Source organism: Danio rerio, chromosome 4 (genome assembly GCF_052040795.2).
Source record: "Danio rerio strain M-AB ecotype USA chromosome 4, GRCz13ab, whole genome shotgun sequence".
Classification (NCBI taxonomy): Eukaryota; Metazoa; Chordata; class Actinopteri; order Cypriniformes; family Danionidae; genus Danio; species Danio rerio.
The window spans coordinates 19,224,160-19,237,763 of record NC_141024.2 but is presented as its reverse complement, the minus strand read 5'-3'; the positions used below and the strand labels follow the sequence as shown (position 1 = coordinate 19,237,763).

At 35.2% G+C, this 13,604-nt stretch overlaps 1 protein-coding gene across 13 annotated transcripts in view; it reads left to right on the top strand.

Annotated features, from left to right (window-relative positions):
• pparaa (peroxisome proliferator-activated receptor alpha a) overlaps window positions 1-13,604 on the top strand; it is a 78,491-nt gene that overhangs the window by 4,766 nt on the left and 60,121 nt on the right. For 8 of the 13 annotated variants that reach the window (XM_087247140.2, XM_087247138.2, XM_087247131.2 and 5 more), the window contains exon 3: window positions 1,657-1,706. The gene's annotated coding sequence lies outside the window, so the exon portion shown is untranslated. Of the gene's footprint in view, window positions 1-768; window positions 959-1,656; window positions 1,707-11,810; window positions 11,969-13,604 lie in introns of those variants that run through there. The other 5 variants (XM_087247141.2, XM_087247139.2, XM_087247130.2 and 2 more) reach the window with 2 other exon arrangements.

Below are 13,604 nucleotides of genomic sequence, written 5' to 3'. Positions count from 1 at the left end.
CAACAGAGGCCAGATTTTGTAAAGTGTGTGTGCACGCTGGAAGTGTCTTTCCATGACTGACCCCTGGTGCTACAACCACGCCAAACTGTCAATCCCACAGGAATGTCTCCCCGAACTCTCTGCAACAGATGACAGAAATTTGGCGCATGGTTTTGTCATATTCTTTTTCCTCTTCTTTCTTTTCTTTTTTTTTCCTCTTTTGTGCTCGGCCTCAAGTTTTTCTGTAAGCTCTCCTCTTTTCCCCTTGTTGCATTTCAGCTGAGACTAAAGGCCAAGCATGTAATGTGTCAACATGACCTGGACTCGGTACTGTAATCTGAGCGTTTCACTTGGCCTTTGGATACGATTTGATAATGACGACGGCAGCTCGTTACCGCCATCTTTTGCTAAAACGCTTTGAAAGTCGCCAGATAATTGAGCAAAGCCAGCCGACCCCTTCGAGATTACAAAGAGACGAACAATCCTACGCACTCTTTGTGCCGACAGAGTCATAAATTCATCTGTCTGTTCTCTGGCTCGCGTCCAAGCCAGTTTACCTCAGTTAACCCGACAAAAAAGCATACATCATTTGAAATTTAAAATGCAATTACCACAGGGAGGGGAGGCGCCTCTTCTAACCTGACACATTCACACAATCAATCCAAGCTTTTGTGCGGCTCTCTGAGATAGAAGCGGCTGGATGCTTTGAGTGGCCTGCCGTGTCAGCTGAGGTCAGGGGTGTGTCCTGAGCTTTTAGCCTGTAGTCTGAAGCTGGCACTAAAAGGTTGCACAGATGTGAGGAAGAGCCGTTAGAGCGATGCGTGTCAGACAGGACTTGGATACGTTACTGAGCGCAGAGGGGTACGTGCCTCCTAATCTTCTCCTGTCCAGGGTCAGTCAGACGGGCACACATTCTGCAGTCACACGATTGCATTTCACCTGTCATGCTGGAAGACGTCACTGTGCACGCTTGTCTTCTGTGAGTGCACGGGGAAACAGAGGGAGGTCACGTGTGTGATTTATGCATGTGTGCGCTTTCGTTTTAGAGAGCAAACTTGTGGGTATGAGCGAGGAGCTCTTAAGTGCTTGACCTAATTTCACAGGCAAAGAAGAATTCAGCAGTGAAGGCCTTCCTCTGTTAGTGTGAGGTTGCTGTGCTGGGTGTTTCCTCCCAGGGTCTAACAGGAAGCTCATGTTTGAGTTCATTTGAGGACAGGGAGAAGGCTTTTCTTTCCACTGTGGATCGTTCGAGAGAGGGGGGAGAGAGCCAGGGCCTCAGCTCTGAATCGCCCTTCTGCAATCTGGCGTGCTTTTTAGCTCCTTATACTGCTGTATTGTCTATTTTGGCTGAACTTAGGGTTTTTTCGCTCCTGCCAAGAAAGCATCTATTTTTCGGGCTTACAGTGAGCAGGAGCCGAGATCCCGAGTCAAAAATGACTTAATGAATCCTGTGAGCAAATGAAACAATCCTCTGCAGGGTTCTCTTTTTGCTTCCTCTGGTCCGATTTTGCATTCCAGACTCATCTGAGCTGGGTCGTGACCTGAGAAAAAGCTGTGCCGTTCATTATAGGTTTTGGATGATTGTTCATAGCTCAGATGAGCTTATAAACAGTTATTGCGTGTGTGTTTTTATTGTGTTTCAGAGAATGCTCATTAACTGCGATTTGCTTTTCACAGGGTTGAGGACTTTTAAGGACAGCGGACGTGCTTGTTGCAGGACTTTGCAGGTGAGAAATGATTTCATGACTATCCATGCACATTCTGCAAGCTTGTTTTTGCATTTACAATTGAAGTCAGAATTATCAGCCCTCCTGTTTATTTTTTTACCCCAATTTCTGTTCAACAGAGAAGATTTTTTTCAACACATTTCAAAACATAATAGTTTTAATAACTCATATGTAATAAGTGATTTATTTTATCTTTGCCATGATGACAGTAAATTATATTTGACTAGAAATATTTCAAGACACTTCTATACAGCTTAAAGTGACATTTTAAGGCTTAACTAGGTTAACTAGGATAGGGTAATTAGGCAAGTTATTGTATAACGATGGTTTGTTCTGTAGACTATCGAAAATATTGCTCATAGGGGCTAATAATTTTGACCTTAAAATGGTGTTTAAAAAATTAAAAACTGCTTTTATTCTAGCTGAAATAAAACAACTAAGACTTTCTCCAGAAGAAAAAATATTATCAGACAGGCTGTGAAAATGTCCTTGCTCTGTTAAACATCATTTGGGAAATATTTAAAAAAGAAAAAAAAATCAATGGGGAGCTAATAAATCTGACTTCAACTGTACATGAATTAAAATAATCTGAATAAATTACCATGTTTATATTCACATTTATTCATTTTGGTGAATCAGTGAAGCAGAAATATTACAGGTTTCACATTACATTTCACGTTCTTAAATTGATATTGCAGTCAGTCTGCTCTCTTTGAAATGTGGATTCTGTGTGGGAGGCCCTCTCTATTCATCTGTGCACGTTTCATGTTAGTCTTTTAGTGAAGTAAGAAGATATCAGGCATTCTAGACATGCCCTTTTCAAATTAGAATATACATGATACCTATTGCATAATCCTAAATGTTCGGATTCTCGATTACATGTTCAGTATATCACACAGATCAAATCTTTTATCAGACAGTGGGGTTGATTGAATCTAGGGCACGCCTTTGAGAGCTTATTTCTGCAGTGGGCAGAGCAGAAAAATGATGAGGATCGACCTGTTAGTCTGGAATTGCATCAGCTTGACTGAAATTAGAGGCAGATTTGGGATGAAAGGTTCGCAGTATCCTGATTGTCAGAAAATGATCACTTCAGCGTGCCTGCGCTCATAACCTTCGCTGATCAAACATGATTCATCCTAGTGGTGTAGTTCGTTCTTTGGCTTCTTTATAACTGTCTTTCTCCAATTTTGTTTATCGTGGTGTAGTTTGACATGTCAGTTGTTACGTGGATTTCAAAGTGCGTGAAATTAACATGACAAGAACTAAAACAATCTTTGCTGATCTTTCGCAAAACATTACAAAAATGACTTTATTTACTCAAAACTCACTCAGTATCAGCATCTTCAGTCTATATATCATGCACAGCGGGGGAAAAGAAGGATGATGCTTTAAAATGCTGGTTTATAAAGCTGCATCGTCTTTATCTCTCAATCATCTAACGGTTTCTTTCGCACATTACACTCATTTCCGTGTCTCCTGCAGTGTGGATATACTCTCTCAGGTCATGTGCCGTTTACATGTGTCATCCAGATGTTTTCTTGCGTGTTCTGATGCTCTCTCTGTTAGTACTTAATGTCATTTTTGCAGAAATGTTTCTGGTGTTTAGCAAAGAGTATCACGCTCACACACGCTTAAAAAAAGAAGCTAGGTAACATGTGTGGTAGAAACATGACCAGCACGACACTGCCATGGCTGGTTTCATCCCAGTTTTAGCAGTTATTTCCTGTCTGTGCAACACTCTAACAAGATACTCTCAGGAATACTTGATTCATAAATCTGTTTACTTTTTTTGCGTAATGACCACTAAACACTAACCAATTTCCTCCTAAATGTGCTAGTTGCTTCTCTCAGATTTCTTTGCATTGTGTTCGTTTTCATGAAATGAAATTATTTTAAAGCAGATCAATTTTTCATGTTTTTCATTAGTTTATTTCTTAAATAGCTGCTTAAATGCTTTTATGCTGAGTAATAAATCAAAATGACAAACACATACAGTACATCCAGTGCTCAGCATAATTGAGTACAGCCCAATTTGAAAGTTAATATTTTTTTCCATTTCTCAGGCATAATAGGCAATGCATTTTGGTGCAAAAAATATATTTTTTAGTATTAAAGTCGCCAAACATATTTAGAAATTAAAAGATAATACAATTAAATTCAAGCAAAATTTAGCAAAAAAATAAATAAAAAAATTATAACCTGCAAAATTTCAACAAACTTTTACAAAATTTTTGCTTCTTTTGATTTTTTCCTCTTTTTAAAAATTTTTATTTAATATTTTTCTATAACATATAAGTTTTCGTACTAGTTTTTGGACCGTTATCGTAAGTTACCTTGTTAGAAAAAGCTCCAAGTTGGGCTTCAATGCTAACTAATCTAATGTATATGCACAAATATAATATTGCATAGCTTCCTATAAAAAAAAAAAGAATTTAAAGATAGATTTGTGAGGGGTGTACTTATATATGCTGAGCACTATAAGGGAAACAGCTTAAACTGCCAGCTACTAACAAAATGAAGCCAGCTACAATAATGAAGGGGTCTTAAAAAATGTAAAGCTACTTGAGGATATAACATTGAGCTAAAATATTTGGGATTCTGTATAAGTAAAATTTAAACTAAACCAGGAATACACTATAGTATTAGTGAAATCTAAACAGAAACTGGTTGACTTTTGAAAGTAGAGTTTAGATTTGTGAAATGTTTATATGCTGAGCACTGTATATTCGAGCTGTCAATGTTGTAAAGAAATTTAAAGAATTGAAATTATGGCATTTATATATATATATATATATATATATATATATATATATATATATATATATATATATATATATATATAGCATGTTTTAGTATAGTATTTTCTCAAAAAGTTCAGTTTAAAAATGATTCTTGCTACATATTATTTTTTTTGGTTAAATCAACTGAACTACTTTAATAATTTTCTTGTAACTTTCATCACTCAAATTGATTGAAAATATAACCAAAACTTTTTATAACAAAAAAAGTAACTGTAAAAATAATATGTGATTTTTAATTTTAAAAAATTTTTGGATTAAAATTAAAGTTACATAAAATCTAATTATTTCAAATACTTTTTAGTGTATGATTGTCAAACCATCATATGTGTTAAGATTGAAATGTTTAAATAAAAAAAATAATTTTTAATAAATATGCTGGCATTCAGACAGATGTTTGCAATATCACGCTGTTTTATAGCAGCTTTCGCCATGCGTGCCATGTTTGTAAGACCAAAAGAATGCATAAACCGTTTAGTGTACTGCGATCAGATCTAATTTAAAATTTGTAGGTGTGGCTTGATAAAACTGGAATTTTTATATCAATTTTACTTCCAAACAGAAGCTTTCAACTCAACCATTGCAACATCCTAACTGCAGAAAGTCAAGGACTTGTAATGACAAAAATGAATTATGTGCTGTCATTTGCATAATGATTATGACAGTCAGAATTCCTGACAGTGTTTTATCTTCATACAGTTGTAGAATCATCCAGCTTGAGTTGAACATATTAAGATATTTAATTGTTAGAGATCATAACCTTGCATAAAAGTGAGCTGCTTAACTGCATAGTGTTTTAAAATGATCACCTCAACTCACCTCAGACTATGACTAATGTGATTTCTGTTTGACTGACATTATATGACCTGTAGAACTAGTACATGCATCGTCATCCACCTTCCTTCGTGGTTGTAATGACAAATGAGTGTTTTTCATCATGGGTGTTTGGCTTGCATATTACACATCCGTTGCTTGGGATTTTCTCTTGTTCAAGAGTAATATTTTAAGCAAGTAGCGAAACCTTAAACTTTAATTTTTTTCTCGTCCCTACAACTTGACCGTGTCCTCACCTGACAAGAGCTGACAAGAATCTGCCTATGCAGTGTCATAAAGCTCTTTCCTGCTCTTTATTGGGTAAAATACCTCCCTGACCATTGTGTTGGCCTTAAGCGGTTTTGTTTGTTATTCTATGATGGATTGCCGTATAGGCTTTCTTCACAAAGACAAAAAGTTCAGAGACGGCGATGTCAAGTAATATTTCAAAGAACTGAACAAACTGATATGTCAAGTTGAAGTGTGTTTACTCGGATGTGGGTTAGGACAATACTCCAATCTCATGCTCAGACAACTATTAAGAAAACCAATTGTAGAGTTGCCTTAAACAAGTGTAAACATTGGCTCTTTGTTAGAGCATCCAGACGCAGCAGCACTGGCTCAACTAATAGCTCAAATTTAGAATGGATTTAAAGAAGTTAACAAAAAAAAAAAGATATTTGGTATTCGGAAACTCTTAAACGAATCATAAATGCGATATCCCAAACAACGAAATAAGGAATAATTTGTTTTTGGAACAAACATCCAATGAATGGGTCCGATAGGCCTGTTTTGTTTTTCATTAGGCTGTTGTTAGTGTTGAGTTTGAAGGCCCAGCTCCAGGCGAGGGCTGCACCATGGGTAGGCCAATGTTGCATTGTTGGCCGTGGCTCATTTGAATAGCCCTTTAGTATTTTGTGTGAGCAAGTCAGCGCCATTTGCATTTGTTCCAGTCACAAAGGTTTACAGGTCAATAGAGACCAAGCTAACATGCCGAGGAACCCTCTCTCCTCTTATTCTCCTTTCTCTCCTGTCTCTCAACCTTCTTTTGCCCTTCCTTGGTTGTCATGATAAACTCTGCCCGTCTCCCTGGGAATGTGTTTGTGCATGCGTGTGTGTGTGTGTGTGCGCGCGTAGCAACACCTCAGATGTCTGGTGAGTGATTAATTCTAAGCTGGGAATAAGACTGAAGAGAGGCCCCTGGTAACCCTCAAGCAAACACCAACAATAATTTGATTATCACACTTGAACATGCCTATTTAGCCCCATGCATGGCCGTGTGTGCGTGCGTCTGTAGGTCTGCACACTGAGGCAGAAGAACACAGAGCATACCTGATTAAATGGAGCCCATTCAGGAGGACTGTTGTTTGTGAGCAGTTTGAATGGCTGCAGTGCTGACACATAGCTTCTTAGACAGTCACACATAGACAGAACCAGAAGCCCGAGGTCTTCATAATTAATCCCAGAGTGAGCTCACGGCCCAATCCTCAGAGCTTTAACTCCGTACTTTCCATATGTCACACGGCGGCATACATGCACACATACAGAGAGACAGTTACACGTGATCTTACACTGAGAAACTTTCTCATGTGTGACGAGCTCACTGGTGTTGTGTGTGTGTGCGTGTACATTATAGTGTTTGTTTGTTGAATTGAAGTGAAATAATTTAAATTCAGTCAGTTTTAACACACTCTAATTTCATTTTACTTTACTTAAAATTGATAGCAAAATGGCTTTTTTTCATTATGTGAAAATAAAATTTTTCCACAGCTGTCAGGAAAAATGTTTAGTGATTAATGACTTTAATTTCAGTCTTTCTCACATAAAGTTCTTGCAAGAAGAGTTTGTGCATTTCAAATTTAATTTAATTAAAGCAATTAAACTTTTAGCAACAGCTTGTTCCCACAAGTTTACATAATAAAATTGAGCAGCATTAACGTTTTTCAAAACTTCTCCTTTTCTTGTTTTTCACACAATAATGACAGATGACAGAATTTCTTAAAATGTATGTACAGTGCTCGGCATAATTAAATACAAAATACACCCCATTTTGAAAATGAATATTTGTATAGATTTCTCAGTGAATATAGGCAATGTATTTTGGTGCATTTAAACAAAACACATTTATTAAACAGATACATTTATTACAAAATATTTTAGTCACCAAACATATTTAGAAATGGAAATATAATACAATTAAATTCAAGCAAAATATTGCACAAAAAATACAACCTACAAAATTTCAATTATTTTTCAGTTATTTTAATTATATATTTTAATAACGTATAAGTTTGGTTGTGCTAGTTTTTGGACTGTTATCGTAAGTGATTTTGTTAATTAAGCTCCAGACTAGGCTTTAGTACTGACTAGTCTAATGATTATGCACCAATATAATATTGTATAGCTTCCTATTAAAAATGTAAATTTAAAGATTGATTTGTGAGGGGTGTACTTATATATACGGAACACTGTAATTGGTATTACTTTTCAACTGCTCTAGTTTAAAATGCTTGTCTTGAAGAATTTCATACAGTTTGCATTTGACTAGATTTACACAATACTTTAATTATTTCTTGCATAGTAAATTTTGCATTAATATCATGTCATGAGGATGTGTCAGGTGTCTTTTAGGTAAAGAAAAATAAAAGTCCAAAACAATTGTACAATTGACTTTCTTTTTCCATTTGTTTTTTAATCTTGCTTATAATAAGCATTTTTCCCTTAAATAAATCTACGATTTGATCCAATTATTGCCAAACTTGATAAAAAATCCAAATTTATTTTATAGGTTTTCTATAGATTGTTTCAGTCATGTACAGTTGAAGTCGGAATTATTAGCCCCCTTTAGAATTTCATCTTTTTAAAATATTTCCCGAATGATGTTTAACAGAGCAAGGAACTTTTCACAGTATGTCTGATAATATTTTTTCTTCCGCAGAAAGTCTTATTTGTTTTGTTTTTTTCGACTAGAAATTTCGGCTTTTATTTATATATATATTTTTTAACAAAGGTCAAAATGATTAGCCCCTTTAAGCTATATTATTTTGATAGTCTACAGAACAAACCATCATTATACTATAATTTGCCTAATTACCCTAACCTCCCTAGTTAAACAAATTAACCTAGTTAGGCCTTTAAATGTCACTTCAAGCTGCATAGAAGAGTCTTGAAAAGTCACTATAAGTGTATAGAAGTGTCTTGAAAAGTCACATATATTAGTTTAAAAATAATTTAGCCTTTACATTAACCTCTTCAAGAAAATCTCTATTAGCTCATCTGACACTTTCAGTGTGTGTGTCAGACAGTGTTTTTAGTGCGGCCGCAGGAAGGCAGTAGTCAATCTCTGCATCTCTCTTGTGGCCTGTTCTTGTCCTCTCTGAGCTGGACGTGTGAATTGCAGCACAAAACGTGGGCTGCTGGATCAGCATGCATGCTACATAAAGACTGCTTTTGTTATAGCCTGCACGCTCATGACCGCTGGCATCTATAGCCCCTCACCCCCAACCACACCAAGCTGCACCGGGCTGAGCAGAGAAACCCCCGTACAGGGAATAGAAAGTGGCGTTTAGTCGACTTACACCCATAAAACTTTACAGCTAAATTAATAAATAAACTTTCAAAGATGTGTACACCCCATTATTTCCCCTCAAGGGACAATAAAGTCTTATCTTACTCCATTCCAGATCAAATTTAAGTGAATTTGTCTGGTTAGAGATTCATTATATAGGGCTAACACAATTCTTAGCTATAGATCAGATAATGTTCCAGTGCAATACTCACTCTGTTCACCATTTACGATGTAATCATGATTATGAAATGACACACAGCTCTTTAATGCTGTCATTGGATGAAGTGTATGCGTCTGTTGGGCCTCAGTTTGACTCGAGCCTTAGAACTAGAGCAATGAAGGCAGACATTGCCTTGCAGTCACCGGGTTGATATTGCACCATGTTCACCTCAGCCTATTAAAGGTTGGGATTCCCATGGGGAGAACACTCACGCGCAGACAATTAATGGAACGAAAAATAAGAAGAAAAACCATGACAAGATAATACGTTTGCGATAATGAGCCTCCACTGACCTATAATCATCCTTTAAAAATGAAGTTTAACCAGGATAACGTCCTTGAACACCAGCAATGACAAGTGCCACATTCTGCGTGGTTCTTTTAAAAATTGCATGTTAGACAGAGCCTAGACAGAGAATGACGTTCCCAATAGAGGAAGCTGTCCCCAAGGCCATTGTTTCGTGGTCCTTAAGGAAGGATTGAGGAATTATTTTTAAAAAGATGCAGAACCGAGGAATTCTTAATGATGCATTAATGCAGTGGTTTTCAAACTTCTATTACCAAGTACCACCTCGGAAAGAAATTGTCTCCCCAAGTACCACCATAATGATACACTATTGAATATAATAAATATTTATTATTGTCAGCCATTTTAAACATTATAATTAGTTTGAATTATAACACATACTGTGCTTATAGATAAAAAAAAATATTAAAACATCATTGTTTAAATTAAAATGTGCTTTTAAAAATTCAATAAAAATGTCACTGTTCCTAAAAAGTAAAAAGAAAACTGCTGTACTTAAATGTAAAGCATTAACATATAGTAGCCTATTTTTCGAAACCTGCAAATATTGCTTGGACCTCATAAATATAGGCTATATGTCATCATATTGATATATAAACTCTTTTTGACACATTTTGAAATATGTTGTATGTGTATATGACTTATTTGTATGTCTTTGAAATCTGAACATTAACTTGTATTTTAAATGTATGATTTAAATTCACATCTTTAAATTAGAAATGAGATCTGCTTACTGCATGTTAGAGTAGGCTCTTTGTGTCAGAAAAGTGATTGAACCATACCTGTCAACATTGGGATATAAAAATACAGGATATGCCCTCAACAACCATTACAGTTATAGGGAGGAAATTAGCTTCAAATGATAGAATACATAACAAACATTAGAAAAAAAAAAAAAAAAGCCTATTAAAGTCAATTTAGTCATCACATCTGTGTTATCGTACGCGTCAAAGTGTTAAGTATTAATTTTTTTTTTACTTTAATTATTCAGCGATTCCTCCGCATACCACTAGAAGGAAGCCTTTGTACCACTAGTGGTACATGTACCACAGTTTGAGAACCACTGTATTAATGAAAGGTAAAATGTCAAGACCATTGACGAGGGATAGTTCACCCAGAAATGTGATTTATTTGTTTCATTCTTCTGTAGATTTAGGTATTTTGAAAACTGTTGGAAACCTGTAACCATTGACTTGCATTGTATTTGTTGTCCTGCTATGGATGTCAATGGTTTTCAGCTTTCTTCAAAATTTGTGTTCAACAGAATAAAGAAACTCATAAAGGTTTGGAACCACTTGGGGTGATTTAATAATGAATAAATGTTCACTTTTGGATGAACTATCCCTTAAAATGATCTATTTGTGCTGTAAAATTTAACAACTGCACAGTGACTAAATTAAGTCTTAAGCTGAGCTCAGTTAAAAAAGGGGAAATTGAGCTGGAACGTTTATTTGATGGTTTAGCCATCATTAAAACTGCCCCATATCCTACCTATTTATTTAATATAAAGAGCAAATCAGCAGTTAAAAAGATGAATTTTATCATCCGTAGGGTGTGCTATCAGCAAAGTGCACTTCAGGGGCTGCGTCCGGCACATCCCTTGCTCTGGCCGTTAATGGTTGCGTGGGAAGAGGGTTGCAAAGGCTCAGCTGGGGCAAATCCTGGAGGTCTCGTCCATTCCGAGGCGAAATGACGTGGCACATGCGAAAGCAGACTGCGCTGGCTTTTAAGAGCCAGAACTTTTTAAGTGCCAGAACTGTCCCCATTCCCCTCATCCGCACACTCACACACAGCTCTCCAGCACTCTGGAAAATAAAGACGGACTGGTGTGTTAAAATGTATTATTAGAAGCAAACCAGAATGGACAGGCCGTTTGGAGTGAAGAAGAGAGTTAACATGTATCAGAGGGTTTTTAGGGGGGTAGTGAGCTGCACTGAATGATGCCTGTGCTGCGTGTTAGGGAAATATTTGGATACGGACTCAGCAATTAATTTGTGCGTGCAGTTAAGAGATTGAAGGTTTGTTGTACGTAGCCGCAAACAGCTTGCGCTCTCTTAAAATGTTTAAATGCATCCGAAGTGATTAATAATTGAACACTATTTAAAACTTACTTATAAACTGGCATTTCAGTGTGTTTTTCCTGGGCTGGAGTTGGTTTGTGGTTAAATATTTGCTAGTCATTTGTTGGAATGATGATTTTTTTAAATTAGGTTTATGCCTTTACTGTTGGATGTGTTGTATTTGGTTGTGTGTGCTGCTTAGGTCTGCTTAAAAATAGTGCACCTGTTCGGTTTCATTTGTGTTCCTCTATTATGAAACGGTCTGGTAGTTTTTGGTAGTTTCAGAGTTAATCAAATGGCCACAGAATCTGCTCCTCTCTCCAAACACAAAGTGCTCAGCAGAGAGTTCTGGAGATTGGAGCATGCGGCAGTTAGCGGCCATGCGAGTGAGCTCTCGTGAAGTGAACACGGAGAAACTCAGCTGCTCTGTTTTTTTTTTTTTTTTCATCTGTGTTTGTCTGTGCCTATTTCCCAACATGACTGAATATATTAAGGTGAGTTACTTTTAGTGTCTAGTCATTTTTTAAAAATGTTTTAGTTTATTTTCAGTTGTCAGGTACAGATATGTTACGGTAGTGAAGGAAAACAAGCTGGCAAATTCATTTATTTTTACCGTTCGAAATAAGACATCCTTTATGAATTTGTTTATTAATGTTGCTGTAGTACTTATTGACATTGCCAGATTGTAGAAAGACATAAATGTAGACATTTATTTTATATCACTTGCAAGCACTGTAGTTTGTATGTGTGATCTTTACTAATATTTGCAGTGATTAAAGAAGTAGTAAATAAAAAGAAGTACATACACAACAGATAAAAATTAAAATGTAATGTAAATTTCAGATACACATGAACATATTTTATTACAATCATATTGTATTCATTATTATCCATTAAAATGTTGCATGTTTTACTGTTATTAATATTAAAATAATTATTAAAATAAAGTTTCAGTTGCATTTATCAAGGAAGACAACACCAGGTAATTGTTGCATGTTTACAGAATAAAGGAAGAATTTTAATTATAGTTATTGCTGTATTGTTCAGGTTAAAATTGAATTTATCTGATAATCTATGTACATAGATTTTTTTAACAATCAGAATAGTCAGTGACTTAAAAGTACCATATACTCATTGATAAAATGTCCCCTTTTTTAGCAAATCAGAGACAACGGAGCTAATCAGACATGTTCCTCTATATCAAACTTCTCTATGCTAAACTCCTCTATGCAAGTGTGTGCAAATATTTTGGTTCTAAAAGTTAAGAGCTTCTTTCTGTTTCAAATTTTAAAAAGTCTGTCTGTGTTTAAAGTTATAAAGTTATTTTATTTGGTAATAAGAACAAACTTCTGTCTTTGATGAAACAGAAAAGGGACACATTAAGTTTTAGCTTGTAAAATTCCCTGAGGAAGAAAATAAATGCTACAAATATATATTATTCCGGTAAAATAATAAAAAATAAAAGAAGTGAAAATCTATATTTTCATTTCCTTTTTTATATCTTAGAAAGTGATTTAAAGTGTTTCAGAATCTGACTTTTTGCTTTAGTAGTTTTCTGCCATTCTATTTCTTTTTGGACACCAAAAGTTACTTTTTTATGGCAAACTAATTATTATAAAACAGCTTATATTTATTGTTGTATTTAAAATATAAAGATGTATTTAATTTTAATCACTGTGCTCAGTTGATTTATATTAACATTCGACTTGCAGTTTTGTGGTTGGTGTGTTACTCTGTTAAGCTCAGCTTAATGTGCATTTTACTTATTTTGCTTATTTGCTTTTATTCCTGTTATAATTAACAGGAAAATAATTACATTAGTAAATTATAGTAAGTTAAATGTCCTCAATTAGTAACTAAGACAAACAATTTCTGTCAGTTATGGAAAATTATTTTTCCAATACAAAGAATTTGCTTGCAGGTTTAACTCCTAACATTATTATCACATCAAAACACTTTTAAAAATCTAATTTACCTGTAAAACAAACCCTTGTCTTCAATAAAGGTTTATAGAATTTAAATTTTTAATCAGTAGTTTGTCAGAAAAATAATAGACAATTAATTTCAATGTCTTTTCATGGCTCTCATAATAAATATAAAACCCCAACCTTTCTTTTTTTTTTCTTTTTT